General features: G+C 43.3%; 1 protein-coding gene across 1 annotated transcript in view; it reads left to right on the top strand.

The window, feature by feature from the left end:
* LOC126159435 (voltage-dependent T-type calcium channel subunit alpha-1G-like) overlaps positions 1–23,944 on the top strand; it is a 633,155-nt gene that overhangs the window by 140,173 nt on the left and 469,038 nt on the right. The window lies entirely within an intron of this gene.

Below are 23,944 nucleotides of genomic sequence, written 5' to 3'. Positions count from 1 at the left end.
GTACCTCTATCGGTTCTCCCTTCTATTCCAGTCTCGTATTGTTCGTGGAAAGGACTGTCGGTATGCTTCTGTGTGGGCTCTAATCTCTCTGATTTTATCCTCACGGTCTCTTCGCGAGATATACGTAGGAGGGATCAATATACTGCTTGTCTCCTCGGTGAAGGTATGTTCTCGAAACTTCAACAAAAGCCCGCACCGAGCTACTGAGCGTCTCTCTTGCAGAGTCTTCCACTGGAGTTTATCTATGATCTCCGTAACGCTTTCGCGATTACTAAATGATCCTGTAACGAAGCGCGCTGCTCTCCGTTGGATCTTCTCTATCTCTTCTATGAACTCTATCTGGTACGGATCCCACACCGGTGAGCAGTATTCAAGCAGTGGGCGAACAAGTGTTCTGTAACCTACTTCCTTTGTTTTCGGATTGCATTTCCTTAGGATTCTTCCAATGAATCTCAGTCTGGCATCTGCTTTACCGTCCGCAGCTCGTGGTCTTGCGGTAGCGTTCTCGCTTCCCGCGCGCGGGGTCCCGGGTTCGATTCCCGGCGGGGCCAGGGATTTTCTCTGCCTCGTGATGACTGGGTGTTGTGTGTCTTTCATCATCATTTCATCCCCATCGACACGCAAGTCGCCGAAGTGGCGTCAACTCGAAAGACTTGCACCAGGCGAACGGTCTACCCGACGGGAGGCCCTAGCCACACGGCATTTCCATTTCCATCTGCTTTACCGACGACTAATTTTATATGATCATTCCATTTTAAATCACTCCTAATACCTATTCCCAGATAATTTATGGAATTAACTGCTTCCAGTTGCTGACCCGCTATATTGTAGCTAAATGATAAAGGATCTTTATTTCTATGTATTCGCAGTGTATTACACTTGTCTACATTGAGATTCAGTTGCCATTCCCTGCACCATGCGTGCAGGTACATGTGATGTACAAGTATAGGCGAACAAGTGATTGAATGTTCATAAAAATTGGATGATTTATTCAACAGAAATAACTTCCCAAATTTAGCGTGTCAATAACGCGTTGGCCCTTATGCAAGCAGTTATTCGGCTTGGCATTGGTCGACAGAGTTGTTGGACGTCCTCGTGAGGCATATCGTGCCAAATTCTAATTGTCGCGTTAGATCATCAAAATCCCGAGGGGGTTGGAGGGCCCTGCCCATAATGCTCCAAACGTTCTCAATTAGGGAAAGATCCGACGAAGTACTGGACAAGATAGTGTTTGGCATACGCTAAAACTAGCAGTAGGAACTCTTGCCGTGTGAGAGCGGGGATTATTTACGTGGCATGGAAGCCCGGGATGGCTTGCCATGAAGGGCAACAAAACGGGGCGTAGAATATTTCCGACATACCGCTGTGCCATAAGGGTGTCGCAGATGACAAACAAAGGGGCCCTTGCTATGAAAAGAAATGACAATCCAGACCGTCATCCCCAGTTTTCGGTCCGTATGGCGAGCGACAGTCAAGAGGGCAGACATGTGTATGCTGGTCATCGGGGCTCAGCTCGAAGCTGGACTCATCAGTGAAGACAATGCTTTTCCACTCAGCAATATTCCACTCTGCGGATGTGTCTGGAGACGTCCCAGACAGCTGTGGGATACCACATTACTGTTACTCGTCATACGGCCCAACAACCAGGATTAGCAGTCTATGGTGTAATTTCATTAATTTCATTTCAAAGCAGGACCCCTTTAGCTGTCAGCCGTGGCACCTTTACAGTACGGCGGTCACGTCGACGAGTCGACGAGTTTTGTTGCCCTTCATGGCAAGACATCCTGGGCTTACATTTCAGAAAGATAATGTCCGGCCGCACATGGCGAGAGTTTCTACAACATGTCTTCGTGTTTGCCAAACCCTACCTTGGCCAGAAAGATCGTCGGATCTCTCCCTAATCGAGAACATTTTGAGCATTATGGGCAGGCCTAGCCAACCATCTCAGGATTTTGACGACCTAACGCGTCATTTGGACAAAATTTTGCACGGTACGATATCCTTGAGGAGAACATGCTTTGATAAAGGCCAGAGGTAGACCAATGCTTTATTGACGTGGTGAACTTCTAAAGCTCTTTCTCTTGAATAAATCATCCGATTTTTCTGAAATTGTAATCATTTGTTTGTCTAAGCATGTACATGACATCTACCAGTTATCGTCCCAGGTCTTTTTTTCACTCTCTGGCGTGTCCTGCAGTTTTAGCTACCTACCGCTAATACCGTGAAAGCTACTCCCCGATATCTTATCACATGTATCATTAATTACTATTAAAAACAGTCCTGATCACGATTTATTTAACAAGGTGACCGGTTTCGACCACTACTGTGGTCATCTTCAGACCATTGAGTAGGAACCTCTTTCTGTTGGAGATTCTCCAACAGAAAGAGATTCCTACTCAATGGTCTGAAGATGACCACAGTAGTGGTCGAAACCGGTCACCTTGTTAAATAAATCGTGATCAAGACTGTTTTTAATAGTAATTATTTACAAGACATTGATCACTGCTGTTCCCGTAATGCATTCAAAAGTAATACATGTATCATTATCGTGTCCTCCTTTCAGTGCCTGTTATACCTTCCTTTCCTTGACGAATCTGCAGAAGATCTCCAACTCATTTTCAGTGTCTTTCTGTAACTCCATGTCCTGGTGCAATTTCCTTCTTTTCTGGTCGTCCAACAGTCCATTACTCATTTCCCTACATTGCTCTGCTTCAGACGTACGTTCTCAGAAATTTCTTCCTCAAGTTAATATCTCTATTCGACGCTAACAGACTTTCGGTAACGAAGAATGCTCTCTTTGCCTGCGCTAGTTTGCTTCTTATATTCTCCTTGCTTCGGCTGTCATGCGGTAGCTTGTTTGCAAGGATAGTATCTCCAGAATACCCAAGCATCTTATAAAAATTATTAATTCTGGTACATCGTGTAGAGACCTCTTCAAAAATCTATTTTGACGGCTATTTCACAGTACAAGCACTCTTCAATATCCTTTGTTATTACCAATATTTCGATTTTCTCAGAAATAGTGAACAACAAGGATGTATCGCTAGCACCAAAAACAACATCTACAAAGACTTCAGGGGTCCACAATGGAGTTAGATAAATCAGTACACATGAATTCAACGACTTACCAGAGGACACGTCTTGTAGATAACGTGGTGGAGTTTACAACTGCATTAACGAACTTTCTTTTGGGCAACTCCTACACCACTGAAAAGTGTCGTCACTGAAACTGTTAAATTTAATGTTTCAAGTTACTTTACAATTATAATTAGCACTGTAGTATAGTAATGTAATGTCATTTCAATGTACTGCACTAAACTAAATGTTAGCTCTGACTTCTTTCGACATCCCAGAGTCCACTCTCCATAGGATCCATGGATTATGACTGCTTTAATGTAAATGTAATGCGATGTAGCATAATTTCTTTACTTCATCTGCTAAGTGGTCCCCAATTTTTATGTTAAGTTTATAGCTACTATCATTTCTCGTAGTTTTCATAAATTTCGTCTTCCTTTTGTTTATTCTCTTACGCTCTTACTCTCAATCCACATTCTGTGCTCATTAGTCTTTTCATTCCATTCAAAAGGAACTGTAATAATTGTTCCTCACTTTCTCCGAGGATAGCATTGTCATCAGCGAATCATATCGTTGATATCCTTTCACCTGAATTTTTATTCTAGTCTTGTTTTATTTCCGTCGTTGTTTCTTCAATGTACAGACTGAACAGTAAACGCGAAAGACCACTTCCTTGCCTTACACCCTCTTTAATCTGAGCAATTCTCTCTTGGTCGTCCAGTCTTATTTTTCCCTCTTCGGTCTTGTACATAATGTATACTATCTTCCTTTCTCTACAGCTTATCTGTACCTTTCCGATAATTTCAAACACACTATCTCCGTAACCTACTCCAATTGAAGTCTTGTTTCACTTATTCAAGTGGATATCCCCTTCCTTCTATTCCTGGACCTCAACTTGCGTAAATGGCTTATAGCACACCACATGCCAATGTCGTTCGGATTACCCGGAAGGGTGTCTTGCAAAAGTAGTGATTTTCTTGCTTCTAGATTCTTCTTGTGGTTACAAATAATCTTGATATTTGATCCAGTCTCCTTGTCATTTTACGCAGTCCTCACATAATGACCTACCAAATATGTAGCAATATTTCTTTCATTAGCAGCTTAGTTATTACTGAGAAACTTTGTACTGATATACGTAAGCAAATCAGGTTTTTCAATAAGTGTCTTAACGGCCGAGCCTTCTTGCTCAGTCTACACGAACTTATTGCTTTATCACTAACTAAATTTAGACAGAAGTTTGCTTTTGGTATAGTCTTTCTTTTGTTCCGAGTTATGATCTCTACATCTACATTTGCACTCCGCGACATTTATTTTAGTGTGGGCAGAGGATATTTTGTGTACTACTGATAATTTCCCCCTTCCCCTCTTTCCTGTTCCTTTAGTCAATAATTATTCTGGTAAGCTTCCGCGTAAACTGGAATCTTTCTCATTTTGCCTTCATGGTCTTTTCGCAATTTTTGAGTAGGAGTAAGCAATATATTGGTTGACCCTTTCGGGAACGTGCACTCTCGGAATTTTTATAGTAAACCACACCACGATGCGCAACGCCTCGCTCATATCGTCTGCCACCGGAGATAGATAAGCATCTGAATGACGCTTTCGCGGTTGCTAATCAAACTTGTGACGAAATGCTCGGATCTTTTCTTTGTTCCTCTATAAATCCTGTCTGGTGTGGGTCTCAGGCATACAATCAGTATTCGAGTAAAGGTCAAATAAGGGTTTTGAAAGCTACATTCTGCATGGACGGAAGACATTTTCTGAGGATTCTTCAATCAATCTATATGGCATCTACACTCCTGGAAATTGAAATAAGAACACCGTGAATTCATTGTCCCAGGAAGGGGAAACTTTATTGACACATTCCTGGGGTCAGATACATCACATGATCACACTGACAGAACCACAGGCACATAGACACAGCCAACAGAGCATGCACAATGTCGGCACTAGTACAGTGTATATCCACCTTTCGCAGCAATGCAGGCTGCTATTCTCCCATGGAGACGATCGTAGAGATGCTGGATGTAGTCCTGTGGAACGGCTTGCCATGCCATTTCCACCTGGCGCCTCAGTTGGACCAGCGTTCGTGCTGGACGTGCAGGCCGCGTGAGACGACGCTTCATCCAGTCCCAAACATGCTCAATGGGGGACAGATCCGGAGATCTTGCTGGCCAGGGTAGTTGACTTACACCTTCTAGAGCACGTTGGACGTGCATTGTCCTGTTGGAACAGCAAGTTCCCTTGCCGGTCTAGGAATGGTAGAACGATGGGTTCGATGACGGTTTGGATGTACCGTGCACTATTCAGTGTCCCCTCGACGATCACCAATGGTGTACGGCCAGTGTAGGAGATCGCTCCCCACACCATGATGCCGGGTGTTGGCCCTGTGTGCCTCGGTCGTATGCAGTCCTGATTGTGGCGCTCACCTGCACGGCGCCAAACACGCATACGACCATCATTGGCACCAAGGCAGTAGCGACTCTCATCGCTGAAGACGACACGTCTCCATTCGTCCCTCCATTCACGCCTGTCGCGACACCACTGGAGGCGGGCTGCACGATGTTGGGGCGTGAGCGGAAGACGGCCTAACGGTGTGCGGGACCGTAGCCCAGCTTCATGGAGACGGTTGCGAATGGTCCTCGCCGATACCCCAGGAGCAACAGTGTCCCTAATTTGCTGGGAAGTGGCGGTGCGGTCCCCTACGGCACTGCGTAGGATCCTACGGTCTTGGCGTGCATCCGTGCGTCGCTGCGGTCCGGCCCCAGGTCGACGGGCACGTGCACCTTCCGCCGACCACTGGCGACAACATCGATGTACTGTGGAGACCTCACGCCCCACGTGTTGAGCAATTCGGCGGTACGTCCACCCGGCCTCCCGCATGCCCACTATACGCCCTCGCTCAAAGTCCGTCAACTGCACATACGGTTCACGTCCACGCTGTCGCGGCATGCTACCAGTGTTAAAGACTGCGATGGAGCTCCGTATGCCACGGCAAACTGGCTGACACTGACGGCGGCGGTGCACAAATGCTGCGCAGCTAGCGCCATTCGACGGCCAACACCGCGGTTCCTGGTGTGTGCGCTGTGCCGTGCGTGTGATCATTGCTTGTACAGCCCTCTCGCAGTGTCCGGAGCAAGTATGGTGGGTCTGACACACCGGTGTCAATGCGTTCTTTTTTCCATTTCCTGGAGTGTACTTTTCCGATGATTAATTTTATCTGGTCATTCCACTTTAAATCACGCCGCTCCCATACTTCCATATACGTAATGGATGTGAGTATCTCAATTGATTGATAAGCTGTTGTCTTGTCATACAACAAAGAGTTTTTCTGCCCAGCTTGCATTTCTTTAGTTTGAGGGTCAGTTGTCAATCCCTGCCCCAATCGACGATCTTTTGCAACTCTTTCTGAATTTTTCTGCAATATTATAGCAGCGCGCCTTCTCCCTAATCAAAGGCATCATCAGTGAGCAGCCTCATAGACATAGACTAGATACTGGCACAATAACACACACAGGACGATTTTGCTAAATGGGAACAGACTGCAGGAAACTATCGCTGAGTGAATGAGGAGCAAAAAAGAACACAGGAGCGTAAGATTGGATATGTACTCCAAGAGAGGTAAACCAGCTTGAAGGTTGAGGTAAAAGAATGTTTGATAGTGACTCCAGTACGAGCAATTGTTAGGTGGCCAGCCAGCGTGGGGTAAGCCAGACAACAGTGTGGAACATCCTCCACGAATACTGCCACTACCCATATCAACGTATATTAAGGTGACATAAGTCATGAGATACCTCCTAACATAGTGTCGGACCTCCTTTTACCAGCAGGAGACCACCAACTCGACGTCACATGGACTCAGCAAGTCGTTGGAAGTCCTCTGCATAAATATGCAGCCATGCTGCCTTTACAGCAGTCCATAATTGCGAAATTCTTACCGGTGCAGGATGTTGTGCACCAACTAACCTCTCGACTATGTCCCATAAATGTCCGATGGGATTTGCGTCGGCCGACCTGGGGGCCAAATCATTCGCTCGAACTGTACAGAATGTTCTTCACACCCATCGCGAACAACTGTGACTCCGTGATAGACGCCGTTGTTTGGGAAATGAAGTCCACGAATGGCTGTGGATGGTCTCGAAAAAGCCGAACATAGCCATTTCCAGTAAATGTTCCGTTCAGTTGGACCAGAGGATCAGGTCCATTCCACGTAAATACAGCCCATACTATTATGGAGCCACCATCAGCTTCCATAGTGCCTTGTTTGTTGAAAACTTGGGTCCATGGCTCCGTGGGCTCTGCGCCACACTCGAACCCTACCATCAGGTCTTACCAGCTGAAATCGGAATTCATCAGAGCAGGCCACGGTTTTCCAGTCGTCTAGAGACCATCTGATATTATCACAATCCTAGGAGAGGCGTTGTGGGCGATATCGTGCTGTTAGCAAAGGCAGTCACGTCGGTCGTCTAGTGCCATAGCCCATTAAAGCCAAATTTCGCCTCATTGTCCTAATGAATACGTTCTTCGTACGTTCCACATTGATTTATGCAGCTATTTCACGCAGTGTTGCTTGTCTGTTAGCACTGACAATTCTACGCAAACGTCGATGGTTTCGGTCGTTAAGTGAAGGCCGTCGGCTACTGCCTTGTCCGTCGTGAGAGAAAATGTCTGAAAGTTGGTATTCTCGGCCACTCTTGACACTATGGATCTCGGAACATGAAATTCCGAACAAGTTCCGTTTAGCTGCAACTATCATTTCGCGCTCCGATTCTGTTAATTGGCGTCGTGCGGCCATAAACACGTTGTAATCCTTTTCACGTGAATCACCTGAGTGTAAATGACAGGTGCGCCAATGCACTGCCCTTTTATATCTTGTGTACGCGACACTACCTTCATCTGTACATGTGCATGTCGCTATCACATGACTGTTGTCACCTCAGTGTATGCAGGCCTTGTCACCTACGGACTTGCCCCCATGGCGATGATTTTATGGCTGGTTCGTCGCACAGACCACCATGGTGCTGGGAACTCGGTCATCTATCCTATTTACATACGCGGCTACATTTACGAGGGGCTGTAACATCAACAGTCACCTGTGAGTTATGGAGAAACCCCATGATATGGTGGCACCAAACCATCAGCACCGGTTCAGTCCCAGTGTGTGGGAGAGAATTTTTGCTGACCGCCTCGCGGGACCAGTCATCTTTCCAAAACTCCTCACAGTCGAGACATACCTGCTTTTCCTGCAGATGACGTTGCCTCTTCTTCTGCACGAAATGCCTTTAGTACGATGGGTAACGTGGCTACTACATGATGGTGCTCCAGCTCAAGGCTCTCTTGAGTGTGCGGCTAAAAGACTCGTAATGACAGAACATCCTCGTTTGCCTGGTGTGTTCTCATCAGAGATGGTAGTTATCGCTCAAACAACAGGTTCTCGGTTATACCGACGTTTCCCAACTCCAGGTTAACCTGATTGTTAAATCCGCTCAAAATAACCGATTTCTGAAAAAATCATTTTCCGTTTATTATTGTTTTTATTTCTAGGAAAACGTAGACACTGAGCAAAGACTGATGTATTCTGAGATTCCCTCAGACTTCCACATTATACTTCTCAAGATAGCTAGAATCTAAATGTAAAATAAAATGGAGAAATAAAAGAGAACTTTCGCAGTATATTATTAACGGTTTTTTTATAAAAGTAATTGGGCTCTGAATACTTAGTATTCTCCTACTGATTCTAATTATTTTGAAACTCTGCTCAAAAGTTGTTCTATAATCGAGGATCGTACAACTATTTGGGCATTACGTATAATCAATGTTAAAGGATGAAAACTGAAGTTGGAGAACACTATTTTTCGAGTTTTTGTCCGTTTCCAAGGGCTACAAATAGATAAAGGCATACTATGACAACACAGGCAGCTGGCCACTACTTTTCATTTTTATTATAAACAATGAATGAATTGTTGATTTTTTAATTTATTACTTTTGCCCTAATTTTCTGTGTCTTTTATTATTTCATAGGAATAGCAGCTAAATAATAAGCTTATGTGCAAAATTTGTAGCGTGTTTTGTTTAATAATTTAGAATGAAATCCGGTTTTGTAATCAAATATCTATATTTGCTTTTTGACAGGAATTTGAATGCAGTTGATTATTTTATGACAAAATTAAAAACGCTCTACCAAAAATTTCAAATGAACAGTTTAGACAGTAGGTAAAACAGAACCTGTAGTAGGAGCCATTACTTGACAAAAATATCGGTACGAATTAATCCACCGACCAATATTTATTGTCCAATCAGTTCATAAATACCCGTTCTATAATGTATTGATCTGCAAGTCGACTCCTTTCATCAGAAACAACATCATTCGAATACCAGTCCATCAGCAGGCACAGAACTTCCTATCAACGACAAATATTTTTGTGCTACAAATGACAAGTCTTCTACTCTACTCCCAAACAACGAACGGATCGCAACTTCTGGGTAGTAAAACACAACAGGTACCTTATTTCCTCAGCAGTGCTGTGCCGATGCTTATGACACATGTTTGTTGCTTGTTTCGTTTGGCGTTGTTATTTAAAATAGCTCTAAGCAGTTTTCCATTTTCTATAATAACAAAATATTTCAAAGCAATGGAAACTATACGAGTTGATATTATCCATTTTTAAGAATGTTTTATTTAAAAATCAAAAATTTTAGCGCCATTTATATGGCAAATTTATATAACGACTTTTTACCCGTTATTAATAACAAATAAAAAAACCTGCTCTGACCGAAAATAAACAAATACCTAAAAGTGCCGGTTATGCAGAACTAAAATACCGGTATCTGTTTTAACCGGTCGGTTTTTCCCATCCGTAGATCTCATGTGTGCTTTGAATCTTCGAAATCTTTCAGGCATCTCGAAGTGGGTGTACCTCCCTTGGAACGCATCTCCAGCCTTATGTCTCTATGACCGTGTTTGCTCCTTGACCTCACAGAAAACTTTTCCTGCAGTTTGTTCCGACGTAGTAAAATCACACTCTATTCTGAACATTACAATCCCGTGGAACTCTCTTGGGTTACTCCCAGAGTTACTCTTATTTCTGAAGGTTTCTTTCTGTTAAGAATGACATGTCCTGTTTCGTGTAATTCAATTAAATAAGTGCCTAAAAGGGTGTGGAGTTCATTCCTGACACATACATTCAAACTAATGCAGACAAACGATGGGATGGCTCCTTATCCAACAGCGCAGGCAAACTTATTGCTCAATCATTGTCATCAGGGACAAATATTACGAAAACTATCAGTAGAGACGTGGCGTTATAACTTACCACTGCTTCGTTCTACGCGTAATACGACACTGGGCTCCAGCGTTGGAGCAGCACATCGCTCTCCTGACCATTGAAGTCCGCTTTCGAAGAAAAAGAGAACGAAGGAATGTTTGGTTTTAAAGTTCCTTCGATTAGGAGGTCGTCAGAAAAGTTCGCTTGCGAAACGAGAGCAACTGCTTGCAGTTCAGACAGATCACAACAAACTGAATGGATCCTGATCTAGCCCTCCCACAGACGAAACTGCGATGTGATACTCAGATGTACTGATCATTCTCACCACCTTTCAAAATCTTACCTTTAAACGTTCTACAAACCTGACGAGTCCTCACGTTCTAACTGAGGTGAACCAAAATAACTCATACTTATTTTCAATCGGCGAATTTTTCTATCAAATGACACCATGCTTTAGAATTTTAAAGTTACCCAAGTGTCGAGACCTGAAGAAACTGTAGCTACTCAAGTTTATTTACTCAAGTGCTCAAACGCTTTAATCCCTGAACACTAGTTTCATCCCACATCAGATGAAGACCACGTAGTCTCATCTTTCTGTGCAAGTAAAACGTTGTGGAGGTTAAAAATCGGTTTATGACACAGTACTTGCCACGCTATTCTGTCGTGAGATACTGCGACACAGAAATATGGAGCACGGACGACATCTACATACGATGTTCCTGACAGAAGCTTTTTCGATTTTGTCCCGTACTAGTTCTGTTGCATGTGCCCGCACATAGACCGCGTATTATTGAGTCCAAACTGATGTGCAAAAAATTCCATGAATTTCTTCCCTGTAGCTAAACCGACTTAAGACGATGGATTCTAGTTCCTTGAGTTATGTAGTGGTATTCATCAGCGCTCAACTCTTCCCATAAGACGTAAATTCTCATATTTTGACGTATCGACGACAGTTGTAGTCCCGTAATGTACGCAGGAGAAATTCTGTCGAGTTTGGGTAGTAGAAGACGAGTTATGGCGGTACAGCCACTGGTAAGTAATTTGTCCGCAAGAGGCAACATTTCCAGATTCGATTCACGATCTGGCACAGAATTTTAATCTGTCAGCAAGTTTCAAATCAACTCAGGCTCCGCTGCAGTGAGAATTCCTGCTGGATGGTAATAGTTGCCAGTAAACGGACATGGCTAAATAAAGGGAATTTCTTATGAAAGGGTGGTACCTAACAGTGTATTTCTTTCCCTTAAGAAACTAAGCTTGAGACTGGATTAACGTTCAGCAGTTAATCAGTTCCGCTACGTATATTACCGCCCTCTAAGCCATCGCCAACGGTTCAGCTACATAACAATGAAGATGGCCCTCAGTTAAACGATGGTGTTGGACAACGAATTCTGAGAGTTCCAAACACAAGTTCGTACATACAATTTCCTTTTTTTTTTAATTCTGTGAGTGAAAAGACAAATTTTCTTCTTCTTTTATGGTTACCTGTAATGCCATCATTGAAGGGATTGAATTAGTTCATCCATGACAAGGTCAGGTGGAATGATTTGTCAGTCAGATGGAATGTTTCATGAATTCAAACCATCGTTCATTATAGGAGCAAATCATGTAATGTTCAAATTGCTTAAGAAGACAACCTTCACAGCCGGACCATTGAACTGCCAGTAATTACGGCCTACAGAAGGACTCAACATAAGGCGGAAACATACTACGACGGAGCAAAAGGCACTGGGTTACAGATGGAGGAAATTAGAAAGTGTGATTGGAGTGGTTGTCGGAAGTGGCAGCAAACTTATCCACGTCTTACTGTCTTGTGCCAGTACTCTAATTCCTCCGGGAAACTTCACAAAGATAAGAATTCTTGAACCGAATTCTCGAATTATTTTAATGAATGAGCGCTCTCGCATTTGCAGTTTTGCTGTTTATCTTAAACTTCATACTGCACTGTGTATTACTTACCAGTGTTCACTGCATGTAGGTTTGAACTACCGCTAGTTATGTGCACCATCTCCTGCACAGTGGAATCTGTTGATGTATCACGCCTAATTCACTTCAAAGCACCTGCTTCAATCCAGGGACTAGCTGTGTCCTTAATTCCAAAGATCCTGAAGACTGGCGTCTTTCCTGAAAAAAAAGCAACAGTAAAGATCAGTTACCGATGTCTCTAGTGGCGTGCAAATCTCTTAAGTTTTGTGAAAATGAGGAAAGTTCTGAATATTGTTTTATGTTATTACTCACACTTTACGTTTACATCTACGGCCTTTCATTGGCGATGCATTCAATTGCAATCACGTACTTGAGGAAACTAGAGTGACTATCTGTTGGAAAATAAAATAAAGTTATTATAAGAGGCAGTAAAATCAGACCGAGCGAGGTGGGGCAGTGGTTAGCACACTGGACTCGCATTCGGGAGGACGATGGTTCAATCCCGCGTCCGGCCATCCTGATTTAGGTTTTCCGTGATTTCCCTAAATCATTTCAGGCAAATGCTTGCATGACTCCTTTGAAAGGGCACGGCCGACGTCCTGCCCCGTCCTCCAATCTAATGACACCAATGACCTCGCTGTTTGGTCTCTTCCACCAAATCAACCCAACCCAACCCAGTAAAATCAAAAAGAGGCAGACGGGAAAAAAGTAACTAAACTGTTCATTATTTCAAAAGAAATCGCTACAACTGTTAATACATTTATCTCAATGTGGACAAGATGGTCAATGCCTTCATGGAAAAATTATTGCGGTTGCCCACGGAACCTTGATTGTAACCAGGCAGCCATCTCTTCGTCCGAAACAATTCGACTGCCACGACTGTCTTTCGTCAAGGCTCCAAAAATATAGAACTCGCAAAGGGAGAGATCTGGACTTAATGAAGGATGCGGAAGCCTTTGCGCACCCTCCATAAAGTCCAGCCTCTTTCCATGCGAATTCTATATTTTTTGGAACCCTGAAGAAAGAAATTTGTGGCCGTCAATTTGATAACACAGAGGTAGTGGAGCCATAACAGAAACATTTTTGAAAAAGATACGTTTGTTAACTTCGAATGTAAATTTAAATGTTAGAAACTCGTTTCTGAAGGCATTTTGTACGACTGTAGACCTGTATAGATGTGAAATGTGGCCAACAAACTTTTCAGACAAGAAGAGACTAGAATATGAAAAACTTTCACAAACATCGCTCCCTGTCATAAAATTTGTTCACTACTTAAATTATTTAATTAGCTGCATCGTTCGATGTTATATCTCATCATCAGGCTACAGTGACAGTACAAAAAACATTTAACACAAGTGCACTTAGATATTAACGTTTCTTCGTGTAGTCTTGGTATATGGGGAAAGAGAAGGATAAGCTAATAAATGGCGATGTCACTTTGTCTGTTGGTCTGCTGTTCACATGAAAAATGTTTCAAAAATAATTACTCAGTTTGTTCTTGTGAGCTGACAGTCTTCTTATGATATGTTGAGATACCCGAACCCCCCCCCCCCCCCTATTTCTATAAACCTTTTGAACTTGTAAGCCATTGTTACAAATTTCTAAATGTAACTTGAAACACGGTATCATAAACAAATCAACAGTGCAGAATACAAGATGGCGGTCAAAACAAAGTTTATTTCTATTTAATTATTGATATGTCGATCTTGTTGTTCTCAGTCACTTGCAGTGACCTGCTGTCGCATCACTGATGTTGGGTAGCGAAATATACTAAAAAATGAGCGACTGTGACAGTTTTATAATAATAGAATACCAGGAAGGTAACAGAATACACTTTTTGAACTAAACAATAAGCAGTACAAACCAGACCCTGAACAGCAATGTGCACAGAAAAACCAAAAAACGCAGGCACTGCCTTTAATAAATCCTCCACACAACCCAAATCGCATGAACAGTTTGCATTAGGATGTTTCTTAGACAGAGCACGGAACTTCCCACTTAATGCTGACGACTACGAGACAGAAATAAACACCTAACAAGTGCTATCGTGAACATCAAATAGATATAATTTCACAGCACATAACAAAAAACAAAAACAAATAAACTGACACAGTCACTTCGCAAGACATTCAAAAACTGAAGTATATCAAGCCTCTGTTAGTCCATCTTTTTACAAGATCGTTGCCAGACCTAGGCTGTTCGGCAAGTGATGATCGAAGAAATCGCTGAAAAGAAATCTACGGATATCAGTCACTGAATGCTGGTCCATTTTTTGATTGGGGCAGAAGTAGATTCTTCCCATACGTCGGTCAGGGGGTATGAAGATGGCGTAATATAACGCTGAACCGATTGCACAAATAAAATAAAACTGGAAATCTGGACGGCTGAAGGTGTTTTGATTTGACATTTTTATAAACTACATAACTACCAGGGGAAATACACTCCTGTCGGAGGACAAAAAGGTGGTACGTTCTTCTAAAAGACTCTGACAGGAAAATGTGGAACCAGCTGTCTCAATCCTCATCAAAAAATTTGGCATAAGAACGTTTTCGTGCTCTTTTAACATGCAACATCCTAAATCCTTTTACTCAGTCCCTCTTTGCAGTTAAGGCTTCATACTCAGCATCTCCCTCTCACTGCCACTCTCTGTTCAAAGTATACCAGGTGTAGAAGTATGAAACCGGAATTTCCCTACAGATGATGCTAGCCGTCAGTGTAGGGGCCCTGGGATCGCGTCTGCAGCGCAACCCGCTCCTGTAACGGCTGACTACGAATGTTAACACACAGTAACCCAAGTTCCATACATCTGTATCTGCTTCAAACCCGTAAACATGTCGAGTTTTGTGCCTACGAACTACGATTTGCAGAGAGCAATGGTTTTCTGTTATCATTTGAATAAAGCTGCTGCAAAATCGCATCGAATGCTTGTCGAAGCTTTCGGCGAACATGCTCTTGGGAAAACACAATGTTCAAATTCAAAAGTGGTGATCCTGACTTGAGAAATGGCGTGCGCAGGAAACCACCGAAAAGGTTCGAAGACAGCGAATTGCAGGCCTTATTGGATGAAGGTGATACTCAAACTCAACAGGAGTTCGCGGAACAGTTGAATGTGACGCAGAAAGCCGTTTCTCTTCGGTTGAAAGCTTGGGAAAGGTGCAGAAAGTGGGAAAATGGGTTCCGCATGAACTGAATGAAAGGCAGCAAGCAAATCGAAAGACCACTTGAGAAATGCTGCTCACCAGATACAAAAGAAAGTCGTTTCTCCATCGAATAGTGACAGGTGGTGAAAAATGGATATATTTCTAGAATCCTACGCGTCGTAAATCATGGGTGAATCCAGGCAGACCATCGACATCCACTACAAGACCAAATTTCTTTCGAAAGAAGACGATGCTCTGTGATTGGTGGGATCAGAAGGTGTCATCTAATATGAGCTGCTAAAACCTGGTGAAATCGTTAACACTGATCGCTACCAACAGCAAAGGATCGATTTAAATCGGGCATTACATGAAAAACTACCAGAATATAGAAAAAGACAAACAGAGTCATATTGCTCCATGATAAGGCCCTATCACACACAGCAAAAAGGGTCTGGGAAACGATCGAAGCGTTCAGTTGGGAAATACTAGGGCATGCGGCTTATTCTCCAGACTCCGCTCCTTCCGATTATCATTTATGTGCATCACTGGGACACCTCTTGCTGACACAGCGTTTCAATTCGTACGAAAATGTATGAAAATGGCTCGCTGGCAGGTTCGCTTCAAAAGAAGAACTGTTCTTTTGGCGTGGCATTCATAGCCTGCCGGGGAGGTGGGACAAATGTATAAATAGCAATGGAGATTGTTTTGAATGAAATATTGTTTATCAATTTCAAACAACAGACGTGTAATTACTGCAACCAAATTCCGGTTTCATACTTCTACACCTGGTACATCTCCCTCACTGTCTTCTTTTTATCCCATCGATTTATAGTACACTGTCTTTATCTTCTCTCTCACTTACATTGTCCCCTTTTGTTTCCTTTCCTACTGCCACTGTCTCCAACACACCTCGGCAGCTCAAAAATTTTGACGGCCCAAACTTATTTTTCCCCTATATTTACGCGTTAAAAAATTTCAATCCTAAATGCGCCCTTCATTACACCAAAGTGTTCATGTTCGCCGATCTGGGGTGGGTCCAGACCCCGCAAGCACATGTATGGTCTCCAGTCATCTCTCTTTTATCATTGCCACTGCCTCCTCTCTCTTCCGCTCCATCCATCTCTCTTCCACTTTTACTGCTACTGTCTCTCACCGAAAGCCGTATTCTCCTCCCTCTTTCTCTTCCATTGCTATTGTCTTCATCCATCTCTCTTTTCCTTCACTGTCCCTTTCTCTCTCTCACCATCACGGTCTCTTCTGTTTTTCTCACCCAATGGCCCCCCTCCATTCTCTTACTGGTCACGGCCGCTTTGACGTACTTAACAAGACCTTACGCATAATATAAGGTTAACACAAAATCGCTCACTTTAATTTTTTTTTGCGTACTTTGCTTCTCGATTGCAATTTATTGCGAAAGCTCGGCTTATGATTTGCATTTTAAAAGAGTAAAAATTTTACTATAAATATTTTACTCCATTTTCAGTCTTTCCAATTTTAGATAATTTTTCGTGTCATTCTAAGCTCTTTTCAGGCATGTTAAGGACCTTTGTCCCCTTTTTCGTCACTGCAGAACCACTTTGCGTATATTTCTATAGACGTGAAGTGCCCATTATACAGAGACAGCGCGCCATAAAGCTTAATTGCTAAAAGTATGCTGACGAAAACAAAGTTTAGTGACCTCAGAAAAGCTGCTCTGACCTTAGAACCCTTGCCATGTGATCCTTTCGTCACTCAAAACTACATTTACGATGGCATTCAGTGCTGTATCAAACATTTCTGCAAGTTGTTCATCTTTTTTCGCAATTTAAAATTACTTTTGTGTAATTAATTTATAAAATCCCTATAAGTAAACGATCTGACGGATAGGTTGAGCAGCACGGGAAGTCTTATCTTTGAGTTGAGACTGTAGGAGAAATGAGGATGACTTGGACAGGATTTGTGTTTGATGTGATGAATGGCAGCTTGCTCTGAATGTAGCTATTGCAGGTGAGTAGGAAAAACAACCCAGTAATGTTCGAATACTGTATGAGTGGTGTACTGTCTGGCACTGTCACGTCGATTAAATATCTAGGGGTGATGTTGCAAAGCAGAAATAGAGCAGCACGTACGTACAGTAGTAGTGAAGGTGAATGGTCGACTCAGAAATGGGAGAATTCTAGAAAGGTGTGAATCTATTAAGGAGACGGTTGAACACTTGTGCGACCCATTCCTGAGTACTCTCGAGTGTTTAGGATCCCCACAGGTTGAGTTAAAAATAGTCGTTGAAGAAGACTGGTTACCGGTAGGTTGAGTCAACATGCGAATAATACGAAAACGCTCGATGACGTCACACTGGAGTCTCTGGAGGGAAGAAGATGTTCCTTTCGCGACACACTGTTGCGGAAGTGCCGTAGCAACAGTCGTATTTCTCTTGTTACATTTGCAACATTAGTAGGAAAGGGAATGACTAGCAGTATTACGTACTACCCTCCACCATGCAAGGTATAGTGGCTTGCGGAGTATGTATGTAGATGTAGATTAAAAGGAGGGACCGGATGAAGGGAGGCATCAAGGTAATGACATAATCGCACAGTCACACACTAGAGCTATGACATCTGCAACAATCTGACAGAGCAAGCTGTCATCGATCTTCCTCCATACAGTCTCGACTTATCCTCACCCGATTTTCATCTCTTTCCCCAAACCTTAGAGTACTCCACTTCGATAGTGATGAAGCGGTACAAGTAGAGGTGAGTTGTGGCTCCGTCAACGAAGTCAAACATTGTACAGTGATAGTGTCAAGAAACTGGACTCTCGTTGGAGAAGAGCACTCGTCGCCAGAGTTTCCGTGTTAACAAAACATTGGACAGCTGGAAGTAGGATCGTGCAGTGAGGGTTCCGCGCAAACTTAATCATGTATATAAACAGTTCACATCCATTTCGGATATCGAGAATCTCGTCCACTTTTGCCTCTTATCGACACTAATATGGGCGAGATATCGGTCACAGTGATACCAAAATTTTCGAGAATGTTTTAATTAAAAGAAAAATGGCTCTGAGCACTATGGGACTTAACATCTGAGGTCATCAGTCCCCTAGAACTTGGAACTACTTAAACCTAACTAACCTAAGGATATCACACACATCCATGCCCGAGGCAGGATTCGAACCTGCGACCGTAGCGGTCGCGTGGTTCCAGACTGAAGCCCCTAGAACGGCTCGACCACAGCGGCCGGCTGTTTTAATTTTAATAATATAAATGTGACATAACGTCGTGTAGGATGCAGGCTACCATTTTTATAATAATCAGTAGTTCTCCATTTAATATGACTGGTTCGCTACGGTAAAAGTAAAACATCAGGCAAGGAATGAATTTATTGCTCATATGACACGTTTCAGAATTTATCCATCATCAGATATTCAGGAGCGATTACTGCACGTTGAATTGGCTTTTCAAATTGCATGCGAAACACCATATCCATGTGCAGTAAATCGTTCCTGGATATCTGATGATGGATAAATTCCTAAACGCGTCATATTATCAATAAAAATCATTTCTTACCTGATGTTTGACTTTTACCATTGCGACGCAGTCAGTCTGAATGCGGAACTACTAACAGTGTAAATTTCAAGTTTGACGTAGGATAACGAACGACAAAAGAAATTTTTTTTCTGGCGGTATAGTTAAATATTAACAATTCTCAGATTTTTTCCTTTACTTGTACTGTGAAACCTTACTTCTTGCCAAATTTCATCACTGCAGATCAAAAAAATGGCTCTGAGCACTATGGGACTTGACATCTTAGGTCATCAATCCCCTAGAACTTAGAACTACTTAAACCTAACTAACCTAAGGACATCACACACATCCATGCCCAAGGCAGGATTCGAACCTGCGACCGTAGCAGTCCTGCGGTTCCGGACTGCAGCGCCTAGAACCGCACGGCCACCGAGGCCGGCTGCAGATCAAAGGGAAGTATCCTATACGAGTCGATGAGTGAGTTTGCGACTATCAGCATATATGACATAAATGGCCCTATCTTTTGATTGCATTGAGTCAGAAGCTACAATTTTTTACACCACCAAGGAACCATAGACATCAATATGTGACTTAAATTTCAACTTGATACGTCTACCCGCTCCTAAGGAAAAGGGTTTTTAACATTCAAATTGACAGAAAGACAAGCAACAAACGATCCAATGAGGGTTCCGTTTTTACCGATTGAGGCACGACATCCTAAAAACTATGTAGACGTAAAGAATAAAAATGTATAATGTTAACGACGTTTGTTCTATTTAAAAGTTTTTATGAGTTTGCACACCAAAAATTCGGAGGCATTACTTTTTAGGAAGCCCTCGTATAAATACTATCCAATATACACACATCAAAAAAAGTTTTGCATCACCCGGTTCCCAGAACTCCTTAAGATAGACGTTGACTGTGGAAATTGTATCACAAACACAGTCCCTTTGACTGTTCAGAGATGTCATTAAGTCCGCCCAAGGACGTAACAAAACCACGCATGAACAGCGCCTATTAGACGGAGGGGGCCAGACAGCCGATCAGTTCCATTCATTCCACCAGGAAGGAGGTACACAGCTCGTGTCGTCTGTAGTTCAACCAAACCTAGACGGTCAGTACCGCGGTTTGATCGCGTCCGCATTGTTACTTTGTGCCAGGAAGGGCTGTCAACAAGGGAAGTGTCCAGGCGTCTCGGAGTGAACCCAGTCGATGTTGTTCGGACATGGAGGAGATACAGAGAGACAGGAACTGTCGATGACATGCCTCCTCAGGCCGTCCCAGGGCTATTACTGCAGTGGATGACCGCTACCTAAGGATTATGGCTCGGAGGAACCCTGACAGCAACGCCACCATGTTGAATAATGCTTTTCGTGCAGCCACAGGACCACGTGTTACGACTCAAACTGCGCGCAATAGGCTGCATGGTGCGCAACATTATTCCTGACGTCCATGGCGAGGTCCATCTTTGCAACCACGACACCATGCAGCGCGGTACAGACGGGCCCAACAATATGCCGAATGGACCGCTCAGGATTGGCATAACGTTCTCTTCACCGATGAGTGTCACATATGCTTCAACCAGACTATCGTCGGAGACGTGTTTGGAGACAACCCGGTCAGGCTGCATGCCTTAGACACATTGTCCAGGGAGTGCAGCAAGCTGGAGTTTCCCTGCTGTTCTGGGGTGGCATAATGCGGGGCCGACGTACGCCGCTGGTGGTCATGGAAGGCGCCGTAACGGCTGTCCGATACGTGAATGCCATCATCCAACCGATAGTGCAACCATATCGGCAGCATATTGGCGAGGCATTCGTCTTCATGGACGACAATTCGCGCCCCCATCTTGCACGTCTTGTGAATGACTTCGCTCGACATCGCTCGACTGTAGTGGCCATCTTGTTCTCCAGACATGAACCCTATTGAACATGCCTGCTGAAGACTGAAAAGGGCTGTCTATGGACGACGTAACCCACCAACCACTCTGAGGGATCTACGCCGTATCGCCATTGAGGAGTGGGACAATCTGGACCAACAGTGTCTTGATGAACTAGTGGATAGTATGCCACGACGAATACAGACACGCATCAATGAAAGAGGACGCGCTACTGGGTATTAGAGGTACTGGTGTGTACAGAAATCTGGACCACCACTTCTGAAGGTCTCACTGTATGGTGGTACAACATGCAATGTGTGGTTTCCATGAGCAACAAAAAGGGCGGAAATTATGTTTATGCTGATCTGTATTCCAATTTCCTGTACAGGTTCCGGAACTTCCGGAACCGAGGTGATGCAAAACTTTTTTTGATGTGTGTATAACGTTGGAAGTTCCATAATGCTTTTAGCGGATGATGTTTGTATACAGAGAAGACGCACCGCTACAAAATTTTAGCGAAATGTAGGAAGACCTGCAGAAGATCGACGCTTAGTGCAGGGAGTCGCAACTGACCCTCAACGTAAACAAATGTAACATATTGAGAATATATAGACAGAAAGATCCTTTATTGTACGATTAGATGTTGCAGAACGATCGCTCTAAACCATACAATATCTAGGAATATGCGTACGGAACGATATGAAATGAAACGGCCAAGGAAAAAGCAGATATCAGACTGAGTATTATTGGAAGAATTCTCAGAAAATGAAATCTATCAACAAAGGAAGTAGCTTACAAAACATTCGTTTGGCCAACACTTGCGTATGTGTACCAGATAGTATTAATAAACAGAGAAGATCCAAAGAAGAGCAGCACGTTTCATTACAGGTTTATTTAGTAAGCGCGAAAGCATCCGCGAGATGATCACTCAACTCAGTCGCAGACGCTGCAAGACTGGCATTCTGAATCACGATAGGATCTACTGTTAAAATTCCGAGAGCATGCGTTTCTAGAATAGACAACCAATACAGGCTGCTTCAAAAAGGACTTTACAACTTAAAAAATTCATACATATTTTTTGACAGAAGATATAGAGCTGGGTTTAGTTTTATTTTGTAGGGAAACATATCAAGTTTTTTTTTACCTTAAACTAAAGATGTTGTTTGTGACTTCCGTTGGTTATCCTGCACACATCGGAAGTCAATTTCTGCCCAAACTCGCTGTAGCATTGCAGGTGTAACTTGCCTAGTGGCGGCATAAGTTCTTGCCCTAAGTTCAGATAGAGAAGCCGGCACAGGAGGTAAAAGCATGATGTCCTTGATGAATCCCCATAAAAAAATCGAGTATTGTCAGGTTCGGGGAACGTGGGGCCATGCAATTGGCGCATCATGGCCAATCCATTACCTGGAAAGCGCTCACTCAGAAATCCCAAACCTCAGCCAGTAGTGGTGTGGTGCACCACCTTCCATGAAGTAAACACTTCGTTCTTAGTCATCCTCATCGATGTATGGTATCAAAAATTGTTGTAACATATCCAGATACACTATCCCGTTGATGGTCCTCTCACAGAAAAAAGGGGCTGTATTCTTCGTTCTTGCTCAGTGCACAAAATAAGTTCAGTTTAGGGCTATCACGAATATGCTGCAATGTTTGATGTGATTTTCACTGCCCCAAATCCTACAGTTAGGTGTGCAAATCTAGCCACTTAAGTGAAAAGTCAACTCGTCAGAAAAGATGATGTTGTCCAAGAAATGTTCATTCTCATGTAATCGATTTAACAAATCCACACAGAAGTTCTAGCGAGCAATTTTATCAGCGTCTTTTACTGCTTGTACGATCGTCAATCTGTACGGTTTCAAATGCAAACGGTTTCTTAACACACGCCAAACAGTCGTATGTGGGATTTGCAGTTCGCTAGATGCACGCCGGGTCGACTTCGTAGGGCTGTTGACAAAACGTTGTCTCACTCGCTCAAGGATGTCGTCAGATGTGCCTGGACGACCCAACGATTTCCCATGTCTTACCGACCACCCTGTTTCCACGAAACATTTATACCACTCATAAATTGTAGGCCTTCTAGGAGGATCTTTAGCGTACTTGGTGCGGAAATTACGCTGAACTGTTGTCGCCGACTTTGATTCTTCAAACAAAAACACACAGCTAGCACGCTCGGGTCCAGTGAAGGCAGCCATCTTTAACACAACTGCTACTAGCGCTCCATACTGTGCGATTCGGCACTAGCGAACTACGCGAGACAGAACTTGATGTATTTTCCTACAAATTGACACTACAATCAACTCTGTAAGTGCTATGAATTAATTTATGTGTATTTTCAACGTTGTAAAGTCCTTTTTGAAACACCCTGTATATTGTTTCCTCCCATGCGTAAGCCGACAAAAGACCATGACGATAAAATTAGAGAGATTAGAGCCCACATGGAGGCTTAACAGCAATCGTTCTTCCTGTGAAACATACGCGACTAGAGCAGGAAAATGGGACGTGACAGTGGTACACAAAGTACCCTCCGCCACACACTGTAAGGTAGTTTGCGGAATGCAGATGTACAAATACTCACGATGACCAAACGAACGAAACGGCGATGGAAATCGAGCGACGTTACTGACCTGTATTCAAAGTAACGAACAATTAAACCTTACTACAGCATGGCTGTGAATATAGAACAATGCGGTCTCGGGCGGTGTCGAGTCGGCAGCTACTAGTCGCTCCGATAAATTCTCACACAATGGGCAGAAGTGACGGTGGCCAGGCATTTTAAAGACCGATTGCTGTCACTCATTAATATACCTATGCCTTCAAAGGAAGAGCGTATACAGGGCTATTACAAATGATTGAAGCGATTTCGTAAATTCACTGTAGCTCCATTCATTGACATATGGTCACGACACACTAAAGATACGTAGAAAAACTCATAAAGTTTTGTTCGGCTGAAGCCGCACTTCAGGTTTCTGCCGCCAGAGCGCTCGAGAGCGCAATGAGACAAAATGGCGACAGGAGCCGAGAAAGCGTATGTCGTGCTTGAAATGCACTCACATCAGTCAGTCATAACAGTGCAACGACACTTCAGGACAAAGTTCAACAAAGATCCACCAACTGCTAACTCCATTCGGCGATGGTAGGCGCAGTTTAAAGCTTCTGGATACCTCTGTAA

Source organism: Schistocerca cancellata, chromosome 2 (genome assembly GCF_023864275.1).
Source record: "Schistocerca cancellata isolate TAMUIC-IGC-003103 chromosome 2, iqSchCanc2.1, whole genome shotgun sequence".
Lineage (NCBI taxonomy): Eukaryota > Metazoa > Arthropoda > Insecta > Orthoptera > Acrididae > Schistocerca > Schistocerca cancellata.
The sequence above is the reverse complement of the archived record's forward strand: the minus strand, read 5'-3'. Positions and strand labels throughout refer to the sequence as shown.